General features: G+C 62.2%; 1 protein-coding gene across 4 annotated transcripts in view; it reads right to left on the bottom strand.

The window, feature by feature from the left end:
• LOC119973874 overlaps window positions 1–11,121 on the bottom strand; it is a 55,936-nt gene extending 44,815 nt beyond the window's left edge. Inside the window, exon 1 of one of the 4 annotated variants that reach the window (XM_038812395.1) lies at window positions 10,897–11,121. The gene's annotated coding sequence lies outside the window, so the exon portion shown is untranslated. Of the gene's footprint in view, window positions 1–8,341; window positions 8,595–10,896 lie in introns of those variants that run through there. The other 3 variants (XM_038812393.1, XM_038812394.1, XM_038812392.1) reach the window with 3 other exon arrangements.
• Between the last annotated feature and the right edge of the window lie 1,510 nt (window positions 11,122–12,631).

Raw genomic sequence — 12,631 nt, forward strand, 5'->3', positions numbered from 1 at the left:
CTTCAAACAGCTTGCTCCCAATCCACATTCCCCAGCTCCTGCCGAATTTTTGTATAGTTGGCCTTTCCCCAATTTAGCACTCTTCCTTTAGGACCACTCTCGTCTTTGTCCATGAGTATTTTGAAACTTACGGAATTGTGATCACTATTCCCAAAGTAATCCCCTACTGAAACTTCAACCACCTGGCCGGGCTCATTCCTCAACACCAGGTCCAGTATGGCCCCTTCCCGAGTTGGACTATTTACATACTGCTCCAGAAAACCCTCCTGGATGATCCTTACAAATTCTGCTCCATCTAGACCTTTGACACTAAGTGTATCCCAGTCAATGTTGGGAAAATTAAAATCTCCTATCACCACCACCCTGTTGCTCCTACATCTTTCATAATCTGTTTACATATTTGTACCTCTATCTCACGCCCACTGTTGGGAGGTCTGTAGTACAGCCCCAACATTGTTACCGCACCCTTCCTATTTCTGAGCTCTGCCCATATCGCCTCACTGCTCGAGTCCTCCATAATGCCCTCCTTCAGCAAAGCTGTGATATCCTCTCTGACCAGTAATGCAACTCCTCCACCCCTTTTACCTCCCTCTCTATCCCACCTGAAGCATCAATATCCTGGGATATTTAGTTGCCAATCATGCCCTTTCCTCAACCAAGTTTCAGTAATAGCAATAACATCATACTCCCAGGTACTAATCCAAACCCTAAGTTCATCTGCCTTCCCTACTACACTTCTTGCATTAAAACAAATGCACCTCAGACCACCAGTCAGTCCCTTTGCGTTCATCATCTGCTCCCTGCCTACTCTTCCCCTTAGTCACGCTGACTTCATGATCTAGTTCCTTACAGGCTTTAGTTACTACCTCCTTACTGTCCACTAACCTCCTAATTTGGTTCCCATCCCCCTGCCACATTAGTTTAAACCCTCCCCAACAGTGTTAGCAAAAGCACCCCCAAGGACATTGGTTCCAGTTCAGCTGGGTGTAGACCGTCCAATTTGTAGTAGTCCCACCTCCCCCAGAACCAGTCCCAATGTCCCAAAACTCTGAACCCCTCCCTCCTGCACCATCTCTCAAACCATGCATTCATCCTGCCTATTCTTTCATTTCTGCCCTGACTACCACGTGGCACTGGTAGCAATCCTGAGATTACTACCTCTGAGGTCCGACTTTTTAAACTTGGCTTCTAACGCCCTAAATTCTGCTTGTAGGACCTCATCCCGTTTTTTACCTATATCATTGGTGCCTATATGCACCACGACACCTGGCTGTTCACCCTCCTTTTTCAGAATGTTCTGTAGCCTATCTGAGACGTTCCTGACCCGTGCACCTGGGAGGCAACATCCCAATCGGCAGTCTCGTTTTCGACCACAGAACCGTCTATCTACTCCCCTTAATTGAATCCCCTATGCCTATAGCCCTTCCATTCTTTTTCCCGCCCTTCTGGACAGCAGAGCCAGCCATGGTGCCATGAACCTGGCTACTGCTGCCTTCCCCTGGTGAGCCATCTCCCCCAACTATATCCAAAACGATTTACCTGTTTTGGAGGGAGATGACCGCACGGGACACCTGCACTGCCTTCCTGCTTTTTCTCTGCCTTTTGGTCACCCATTCCCTTTCTCCTTCATCAATCCTAACCTGCGGTGTGACCAATTCGCTAAACATGCTATCCACGATCTCCTCAACATCGCGGATGCTCCAAAGTGAGTCCATCCGCAGCTCCAGAGCCGTCATGCGGTCTAACCAGAGCTGCAGCTGGACACACTTCCCGCATGTGAAAGAGTCAGCCCCTTCCTCCCCCTGCACCCTCAGCCCCCTCCTCCCCAGCCCCCTCTTCCCCTCCACCCCCTCTTCCCCTCCACCCCCCTCTTCCCCTCCCACCCCTCCCACAGCCCCCTCCTCCTCCTCCACCCCAAACAAGCCTCCTCCTCCCCCCCAACTTCAGCCCCCTCCTACTCACCCTCCACCTTCAGCCCCCTCCCCTCCACCCTCAGCCCCCTCCTCCTCCCCCTCCACGCTCAGCCCCCTCCTCCTCCCCCCTCCACCCTCAGCCCCCTCCTCCTCCCCCCTCAGCCTCCTCCTCCACCCGCAGCCCCCTCCTCCCCCTCCACCCGCAGCCCCCTCCTCCCCCCAATCCACCCGCAGCCCTCTCCTCCCCCCCCTCCACCCGCAGCCCTCTCCACCCCCCGCAGCCCCCTCCTCCCCACGCAGCCCGCAGCCCCCTCCTCCCCCCTCCACCCTCAGCCCCCTCCGCCCTCAGCCCCTCCTGCCAATCCACCCGCAGCCCTCTCCTCCCCCCCCCTCCACCCGCAGCCCGCTCCACCCCCCGCAGCCCCCTCCTCCCCACGCAGCCCGCAGCCCCCTCCTCCCCCTCCCCCCTCCGCCCTCCGCCCCTCCTGCCCCCTCCGCCACCCTCAGCCCCCTCCTCCACCCTCAGCCCCCTCCTCCCCCACCCTCAACCCCTTCCTCCCCCACCCTCAACCCCCTCCTCCTCCCCTCCACCCTCAGCCCCCTCCACCCTCAGCCCCTCCTCCCCCACCCTCAGCCCCCTCCTCCCCACGCAGCCCGCAGCCCCCTCCTCCCCCCTCCACCCTCAGCCCCCTCCACCCTCCGCCCTCAGCCCCCTCCTCCACCCTCAGCCCCCTCCTCCCCCACCCTCAGCCCCCTCCTCCACCACCCTCAGCCCCCTCCTCCTCCCCTCCACCCTCAGCCCCCTCCACCCTCAGCCCCCTCCTCCCCCTCCACCCTCAGCCCCTCCTCCACCTCAGCCCCCTCCTCCCCCACCCTCAGCCCCCTCCATCCTCAACCCCTCCTCCCCTCCAACCTCAGCCCCCTGCTCACCCTCCACCCGCAGCCCCCTCCTCCCACTCCACCCTCAGCCCCCGCCACCCCCTCCTTCCCCCCCCACCCCCAGCCTCCCCCCCCACCCCCAGCCCCCTCCCCCCCCCACCCCCAGCCCCCTCCCCCCCCACCCCCAGCCCCCTCCCCCCCCACCCCCAGCCCCCTCCCCCCCCACCCCCAGCCCCCTCCTCCCCCCCCACCCCCAGTCCCCTCCTCCCCCCCACCCCCAGCCCCCTCCTCCCCCCCACCCCCAGCCCCCTCCTCCCCCCCACCCCCAGCCCCCTCCTCCCCCCCCACCCCCAGCCCCCTCCTCCCCCCCACCCCAGCCCCCTCCTCCCCCCACCCCCAGCCCCCTCCACCCTCAGCCCCATCCTCCATCCCGACCCCGTCCTCTCCCCTCGTCCCCCTCCTCTCCCCCCTCGTCCCCCTCCACCTCGTCCCCTCCACCTCGTCCCCCTCCACCTCGGCCCCCTCCACCTCGTCCCCCCTCCACCTCGTCCCCCTCCTCTCCCCCTCCACCTCGTCCCCCTCCTCTCCCCCTCCACCTCGTCCCCCTCCTCTCCCCTCCACCTCGTCCCCCTCCTCTCCCCCTCCACCTCGTCCCCCTCCACCTCGTCCCCCTCCACCTCGTCCCCCTCCACCTCGTCCCCCTCCACCGTCGTCCCCCTCCACCCGGTCCCCCTCCACCGCGTCCCCCTCCTCTCCCCCACCACCCCCGCGTCACCCTCCTCTCCCCCTCCACCCGCGTCCCCCTCCTCTCCCCCTCCACCCGCTTCCTTCCCTTCTCTCCCCCTCCACCCGCGTCCCCCTCCTCTCCCCCCTCCTCTCCCCCTCCACCGCGTCCCCCTCCTCTCCCGCCTCCACCGCGTCCCCCTCCTCTCCCCCTCCACCGCGTCCCCCTCCACCGGCGTCCCCCTCCACCGCGTCCCCCTCCTCTCCCCCTCCGCCGCGTCCCCCTCCGCTCCCCCTCCACCCGCGTCCCCCTCCACCGCGTCCCCCTCCCACCGCGTCCCCCTCCTCTCCCCTCCGCCTCGTCCCCCTCCTCTCCCCCTCCGCCGCGTCCCCCCTCCTCTCCCCCTCCGCCGCGTCCCCCTCCTCTCCCCCTCCGCCGCGTCCCCCTCCTCTCCCCCCTCGTCCCCATCCAATCCCCCTCCACCTCGTCCTCCTCCTCTCCCCCTCCACCTCGTCCCCCTCCACCTCGTCCCCCTCCACCTCGCCCCCCTCCACCTCGTCCCCCTCCACCTCGTCCCCCTCCTCTCCCCTCCACCTCGTCCCCCTCCTCTCCCCTCCACCTCGTCCCCCTCCTCTCCCCTCCACCTCGTCCCCCTCCTCCTCCCCTCCTCCTCCTCTCCCCCTCCACCTCGTCCTCCTCCTCCACTCCTCCACCCCTCCACCCTCAGCCTCCTCCTCCCTCCTCCAGCCCCCTCCTCCCTCCACCACACCCTCCTCCCCCCACCAGCCCCCTCCTCCACCCAACCCTGAGCCCCCTCCCACCACCCCGCCCCTGAGCCCCCTCCTCCCCCAGCCCCCTCCTCCTCCCCCTCCACCCGCAGCCCCCTCCTCCTCCCCCCTCCACCCGCAGCCCCCTCCTCCTCCCCCTCCACCCGCAGCCCCCTCCTCCACCTCCACCCGCAGCCCCCTCCTCCCCCTCCACCCGCAGCCCCCTCCTCCCCCCACTCCACCCCAGCCCCCTCCTCCCCCTCCACCCACAGCCCCCTCCTCCCCCCACTCCACCCGCAGCCTCTCCTCCCCCCTCCACCCGCAGCCCCCCTCCTCCCCCCGCAGCCCACTTCTCCCCCTCTACCTGCAGCCCCCTCCACCCGCAGCCCACTCCTTCCCCTCCACCCGCAGCCTCCTCCTCCCCCCTCCACCGCAGCCCCCTCCTCCCCCCGCATCTCCCTCCTCCCCCTCCACCCCGCAGCCCCTCTTCCTCTCGCAGCCCCTCCTCCTCTCGCAGCCCCCTCCTCCTCCTCCCGCAGCACCCTCATCGTCCCGCAGCCCACTCCTCCCCTCCACCCGCAGCCACCTCCTCCCCTCCACCCGCAGGCCCCCTCCTCCCCTCCACCCACAGCCCCCTTCACCACAGCCCCCTTCTCCCCCTCCACCCCGCAGCCCCCTCCTCCCCTCCACCCGCAGCCCCCTCCTCCCCCTCCACCCACAGCTCCCTCAAACCTCAGCCCCCGCCTCCCCATCCCCTCCACCCTCAGCCCCCTCCACCCTCAGCCCCCTCCACCCTCAGCCCCCTCCTCCTCCACCCTCACCCCCTCCACCCACTCCCCCCTCAGCCCCCTACTCCCCCTCCCCCTCTTCCCCTCGAGCCCCCTCCTCCCCCTCCCCCGCAGGCCCCCTCCTCCCCCTCCCCCGCAGGCCCCCTCCTCCCCCTCCACACCGCATGCCCCCTCCTCCCCCTCCACCTGCAGCCCCCTCCTCCCCTCCACCCCGCAGCCCCCTCCTCCCCCTCCACCCACAGCCCCCTCCTCCCCGCAGCCCACAGCCCCCTCCTCCCCCGCGAGCCCACAGCCCCCTCCTCCCCCCTCCACCCGCAGCCCTTCTCCCCCTCCACCTGCAGCCCCCTCCACCCGCAGCCTCCTCCTCCCCCTCCACCCGCAGCCTCCTCCTCCTCCCCCTCCACCTGCAGCCCCCTCCACCCACAGCCCACTCCTCCTCCCGCATACCCCTCCTCCCCCCGCATCCCCCTCCCGCAGCCCCCTCCTCCTCTCGCAGCCCCCTCCTCCTCCTCATCCTCCCACAGCCCCCTCATCGTCCCGCAGCCCCCTCCTCCCCTCGCCCCCTCCTCCCCTCCACCCGCAGCCCCCTCACCCCCTCCACCCGCAGCTCCCTCCTCCCTCAGCCCCCTACCCCCCTCCACCCCCTCCTCCCCTCCACCCTCAGCTCCATCCTCCCCCTCCACCCTCAGCCCCCTCCTCCCCCTCCACCCTCAGCCTCCTCCTCCCCCTCCACCCTCAGCCCCCTCCTCCCTCAGCCCCCTCCTCCCCCTCCACCCACAGCCCCCTCCTCCCCCTCCACCCTCAGCCCCTCCTCCCCCTCCACCCTCAGGCCCCCTCCTCCCCCTCCACCCTCAGCCCCCTCCTCCCCCTCCACCCTCAGCCCCCTCCTCCCCCTCCACCCTCAGCCCCCTCCTCCCCTCCAACCCTCAGCCCCTCCTCCCCTCCACCCTCAGCCCCCTCCTCCCCCTCCACCCTCAGCCCCCTCCTCCCCCTCCACCTCAGCCCCCTCCTCCCCCTCCAACCTCAGCCCCCTCCTCCCGCAGGCCCCCTCCTCCCGCAGCCCCCTCCTCCCGCAGCCCCCTGCAACCCTCAGCCCCCTTCTCCCCCTCCACCCCCTCTTCCCCTCCACCCCCTCCTCCCCCCCTCAGCCCCCTCCTCCCCCTCCCCCCTCAGCCCCCTCCTCCCCCGCCCCCTCCCCCTCCTCCCCTCCCCCTCCCCCCTCAGCCTCCTCCTCCCCCCTCAGCCTCCTCCTCCCAGAGCCCCCTCTACCCTCAGCCCCTCCCCCCCCTCCTCCCGCCGCCCCCTCCTCCCCCTCCACCCGCAGCCCCCTCCTCCCCAGCCCCCTGCACCCTCAGCCCCCTGCACCTCAGCCGCCTTCTCCCCCTCCACCCTCACCCCCTCCTCCCCCTCCCCCGCAGCCCCCTCCTCCCCCTCCACCCACAGGCCCCCTCCTCCCCAGCCCCTGCACCCTCAGCCCCTGCACCCTCAGCCCCCTGCACCCTCAGCCCCCTGCACCTCCGCCCCCTCTCCCCCTCCACCCTCAGCTTCCTTCTCCCCCTCCACCCTCAGCCCCCTTCTCCCCCTCCACCCTCAGCCCCCTTCTCCCCCTCCACCCTCCCCCCTCCTCCCCCTCCACCCTCAGCCCCCTCCTCCCCCCCCACCCTCAGCCCCCTCCTCCCTCCACCCCTCAGCCCCCTCCTCCCCTCCACCCTCAGCCCCCCTCCCCTCCACCTCAGCCCCCTCCTCCCCTCCACCCGTAGCCCCCTCCTCCTCCACCCGCAGCCCCCTCCTCCCCTCCACCCGCAGCCCCCTCCTCCCCTCCACCCGCAGCCCGCTCCATCTCCTCCCCCTCCACCCGCAGCCCCCTCCACCCGCAGCCCCCGCCGCCCCCGCCACCCGCCCGCCCCTCCACCCCCTCCTCCCCCTCCACCCGCCGCCCCCTCCACCCCCTCCTCCCCCTCCACCCCCGCCCCCCCTCCTCCTCCCCCCTCCCTCCCCCCTCCTCCCCCTCCACCCCCTCCCCCCGCCGCCCCCCCTCCCCCCCTCCTCCACCTCCCCCTCCTCCACCTCCCCTCCTCCACCCCTCCCCTCCTCCGGCCCCCTCCCCTCCTCGCCCCCTCCCCCACCTCCCCCCCTCGGCCCCCTCCCCTCCTCGGCCCCCTCCCCCCTCCCCTCCTCGGCCCCCTCCCCCACCTCCCCCCCTCGCGCCCCCCCTCCTCGCCCCCTCCCCCCCACCTCCCCCCTCGGCCTCCCCCCCCGGCCCCCTCCCCTCCTCGGCCCCTCCCCTCCTCTCCTCGGTCCCCTCGGCCCCCTCCCCTCCTCGGCCCCCTCGGCCCCCTCCCCTCCTCGGCCCCCTCCCCTCCCCCTCCGTCCCCCCCCTCCTCGCCCCCCTCCTCGCCCCCCCCTCTCGCCCCTCCTCGCCCCTCTCGTCGCCCCTCCTCACCTCCCCCTCGTCCCCCTTCTCGTCCCCTTTCTCGTCCCCTTTCTCGTCCCCCTCCTCTCGTCACCTTCCTTACCCCCCTCCGTCCCCCTCTCCCGACCCCCCTCCCCTCCCCACCCCCCCCGACCCCCTCCCCACTCCCCACCCCCCCCTCCCCCCCCCCTCCCCCCCTCCCCACCCCCCCCCCCCCCCCCCCCCCCCTCCCCCCCCTCCCCACCCCCCCTCCCCACCCCCCTCCTCACCCCCTCCTCACCCCCCTCCCGACCCCCTCCTCACCCCCTCCCCACCCCCCCTCCTCACCCCCCTCCCCACCCCCCTCCTCACCCCCCTCCCCACCCCTCCCCCCCCCCCCTCACCCCCTCCTCACCCCCCTCCCCACCCCCCTCCCCCACCCCCTCCTCACCCCCCTCCCCACCTCACCCCCCTCCTCACCCCCCTCCTCACCCCCCTCCCCACCCCCCTCCCCACCCCCCTCCCCCACCCCCCTCCTCACCCCCCTCCCCCCCCCCTCCTCACCCCCCCTCACCCCCCTCCCCACCTCACCCCCCCCTCACCCCCCACCTCACCCCCCTCCTCACCCCCCCTCCCGACCCCCCTCCTCACCCCCCCCTCCCGACCCCCTCCTCACCCCCCTCCCGACCCCCTCCTCACCCCCCTCACAGCCCGGATTGAAGCCGTGTTGCTCTGGGATTGAGCATTCTGCAGCTGCTTCTTTCGGGCGCTTTCCCCACAAGAGGTTAGATTATGCAAATCAACATTCGCCATTTAACTTTTGAACTCCGCTCCCGTGACAGGTGGAAGAATTGTAAGAAAGGGAAAAAAAGACTGACCTTCAATCCAGGCAAAATATTCTCAAAGTGGGCGACCGGACACTTCAAAGAGCGATGGTGGGCGGCGGGGGGCAGACAGCCGTGTTGCAGACGGTGTTTGTTTGGCTCCGAGCCGAGTGCACAACAAGTGTTTCAGTCACAGTTTGGAAGTGTGGAAATGTTCCCGGTAACTTCCAACTCTCTCAGCCGCGCACACATTTGGGGTGGGGGGTAAATTATTAAACCGCTCTGGCGCCGCGGCGGTTCTCTGCCCAGCCAAGCACACCGACAAAGGGGGGGGGGGGGGGTTGCCTGCCGCCCTGCTCCTCCAGTGCAACCCAACCACTGGATCCGAGAGAGAAAAAACTACCCAGCAGGGTTTCCCGTTTGGATTTCGTGTGGGTGGACGGGGAAGGTGCAGAGATGGAAGGGAGAGAGAGAGAACGGAAAAATGTATTAGTGACGGCTTCCGCAGTCAAATAGCCCACTGATATTCATGTGGAAAGGCCTCATTCCAATTCTGTTCCCGTGTGGTGCACCAAGGCAGCCTTTCCTCTGTTGCCAGGGCTAGCCATTCCTGGAACAGGTTGCTACTTCTGGCCCCAAGGGCTTGGAGCTTGAGGGAAGGGGTTCAGCTCAGTTGGGTGGATAGCTGGTTTGCGGTGGAAAGGGAGGCCATGAAGTTTCCCCCTTCTCAACCGTGCTCCTCGCCTGAGTTCAGACTTCTCAGCCACCGCCTCCCCGGAGGTGGGACGCGTGAGGGACTGTCCAAGAAGACTATCTTGATCAGTCTCCCATGTCGCACCTTGTCAAATTGAGAAACTCCCCAAACCACAAACAAGTGGGAGAAACCAGGTCTGCAACTCACCCAAAAATCTGGCGGGAAACACCCCACCAAACATGTCCAAATGACTATTTTGGGGGGAATTGCACCCATGCTCTCTCCTTGATAAAGCCATGCTGACTATTGAAGAATAATAGAACTGACAGATCAAACCGAGTACCAGAAACAGCAAAGACACGGTTGACCCGACAATGTCCTCCTCACTAACATCTGGAGACTTGTACAAAATTTGGCAGAGTTGTCCTACAGACCAGTCAAGCAAGAGTTTAACATAATCAGGGAAGTATATCTCCCAGGATGTTTATTTGCTGTAACCTATTTTGATACATGTTTGTAATAAAATATATATTTTTTAAAAGAGTTTAACATAGCCACAGGGCAAGATTTTCTCTGATGTCAGAAAAGACCAATGCTGGCCAGAAATAGTGGCATTCAGCCCGTCGACGGCAATGGCGGCTTTTTTCACCAAGTAGCGCGGCACCACGACGTATCACTGGCAGGACGGTCTCTGAATCATCCGCCCTGCCATCAAATCAGACACTTGATAACCTGGGTGACATTTTTAATATACGTCTCATAGAATTGACAGTGCAGAAGGAGGCCATTCGGCCCATTGAGTCTACAGTGGTCCCTGAAAGAGCCCCCTACCTAAGCTCACATCTCCTCCCTATCCCCGTAACCCAACAACCCCCACCTAACTTTTGGATACTATGGGGCACCTTAGTGTGACTAATCCACCTAACCTGCACATCTTTGGACTGTGGGAGGAAACCGGAGCACCCAGAGGAAACCCACGCAGACACGGGGAGAAAGTGCAAACGCCACACACAGTCACCCGAGGCCAGAATTGAACCTGGGACCCTGGCTCTGTGAGGCAGCAGTGCTAACCACTGTGCCACCATGCTGCCCTGGCCCACCATGCATACCTAAATATGAGGTGCCAATTTGGTGAAGCTACAACATGGGACTATTTACATGTACTCTATGTAAATTAAAGACTTTTAAAACTATTTTTTTGATACATTTAGAGTGCCTAATTCTTTTTCCAATTAAAGGGGAAATTTAGTGTTGCCAATTCATCTACCCTGCACATAGAACGTAGAACATAGAACAGTACAGCACAGAACAGGCCCTTCGGCCCTCGATGTTGTGCCGAGCAATGATCACCCTGCTCAAACCCACGTATCCACCCTATACCCATAACCCAACAACCCCCCCTTAACCTTACGTTTTAGGACACTACGGGCAATTTAGCATGGCCAATCCACCTAACCCGCACATCTTTGGACTGTGGGAGAAAACCGGAGCACCCGGAGGAAACCCACGCACACACATCTTTGGGTTGTGGGGATGAGACCCACGCAGACATTTTCAAATCTAATTGGACTTTTGTGGGTAAATAATCCATCTTTCGTATATATTTTTTGTGTTTTGTTTTATAAATTTAGAGTACCCAATTAATTTTTTCCAATTAAGGGGCAATTTAACGTGGCCAATCCATCTATCCTGCACATCTTTGGGTTGTTGGGGTGAAACCCACGCAAACACGGGGAGAATGTGCAAACTCCACATGGGCAGTGACCCAGAATCAGGATCGAACCTAGGACTTAGGCGCCGTGAGGCAGCAATGCTAACCACTGCGCCAACATGCTGCCCTCATCTTTCATACGTAACAACAAGTGGCAAATCCTGGTTCAAAATTACAGAAAACTTGCATTGTGACAAAATTTACCTCAAAATATCCAACGAGAATTTATTTTGTCCCTCGTCCTTGTTCAGCAGTTCACGTCCAATAATTTTTACTTTTCTCTGTCTTTCTATTTACTTTGGTTGTGAAAGTGGCGACAGCTTCACCGACTGCCTCTGGGCATGTTGAACTTTTTAAGGAAGACCTGTGTTTTAAAGAAATACAAGTGAAGTCACTGATCAAAAGATGGCTGATGCTGTAAAGTGATCACTTTCGTGAAAATTCTTGAGTGGATCACACTGGCAGACCTGTCCTGTGAACATGGAATTTGAAGAGACGTCACCGCCCACGTCAAACAGAGACCTCGTGAAAGGAAGGAATGGAAAATGCAAAAGGTTGGGCTTTAATCGCCTGTGTTTGTGGAGACAATGGACTGTTTCCTACATCTCATCACAAATACAAAAGAAAATCTCCCATTGATTTATACCTCAGAATGTGTCAAAAGAAGTTCTGGATGAAAGTAAAAAGGACTGTGAATGCAAGATATGCCTATTTCACCCCCCCAGCCCCCTCCCGGCTAAATAGGGAAATTGGGTTAAAGCTGGCTGAAGTCCAGTATTTTGGAACGAGGCAGAGCGGAAGAACAAAGGAGCAAAAAAAGGACCTCTCTCTCTCTCTCTCTCTCCCTTTCTCTCTCTTGCTGAAAGCAAGTTTATTAGCAGAGAAGACAGCAAAAAGCAGGTCAGACTCTTCAGTTAGCCCCACAAAGACGACCAGGTCATCGCTTCGCCTGGGGACAAGTGTCTCCAACATACCGTAAATCCAACAAGAACAGCTCCAAAGCGGAATCGTCAAACCTTTAAAAAAAATTTAACGAATTGAATAATAATAATAATCTTTATTGTCACAAGTAGGCTTACATTGCAATTAAGTTACTGTGAAAAGCTCCTAGGCGCCACATTCTGACACCTGTTCGGGTACACAGAGGGAGAGTTCAGAATGTCCAAATTACCTAACAGGACGTCTTTCGGGACTAGTGGGAGGAAACCGGAGCACCCGGAGGAAACCCACGCAGACACGGGGAGAACGTGCAGACTCCGCATAGACAGTGACTCAAGCCGGGAATCGAACCTGGGACCCTGGAGCTGTGAAGCCACAGTGCTAACCACTGTGCTACTGTGCTGCCCCAATTCATTTAGAATACCCAATTCATTTTTTTCCAATTAAGGGGCAATTTATTGTGGCCAATCCACTTTCTCTGCGCATCTTTGGGTTGTGGGAATGAGGCCCGGAATCATCAAACCGTGTATTATTTTTCCTCAGCTTTTAATAACTAATAAACTTACTCTTTGTCTGACTCAAGAAAGTCTGGTTAAATTGGCTCTTTATGAATGTAAATACATTTGGATTGTGAAAAGCTATCCAGAGGGAAAGAATTTTAAACAAACCTTTGTTGCAACCAACCGAGAGGGTTGAAAAATAGGGGGAGCCAGCGCCTTCCTCCTCGCCCCCGCCTTTGTCTCTTTGAACTAATACCTCTCCCTCTACTTCCTCACTTTGATCATTAGATGTACATGTATCTCTCTTAAACCCTTCAGCCGTTTCTAACCTTGTGTTGCCATGGGTTTTTGTTCTTGATTTTCTATCTGTTTATTCACCTGTGTGTATCTCTCTTTCCTTGTCTCCATCTTGTTCCAGCCATTTTGCTTCATTTGCCTTTTCACAACAGGTATGTGCTTTCCTTTCTCTTTTGCTATCTCCTTCTGAACTCAGTATGTGT

Source organism: Scyliorhinus canicula, chromosome 11 (assembly GCF_902713615.1).
Source record: "Scyliorhinus canicula chromosome 11, sScyCan1.1, whole genome shotgun sequence".
NCBI classification, from domain to species: domain Eukaryota; kingdom Metazoa; phylum Chordata; class Chondrichthyes; order Carcharhiniformes; family Scyliorhinidae; genus Scyliorhinus; species Scyliorhinus canicula.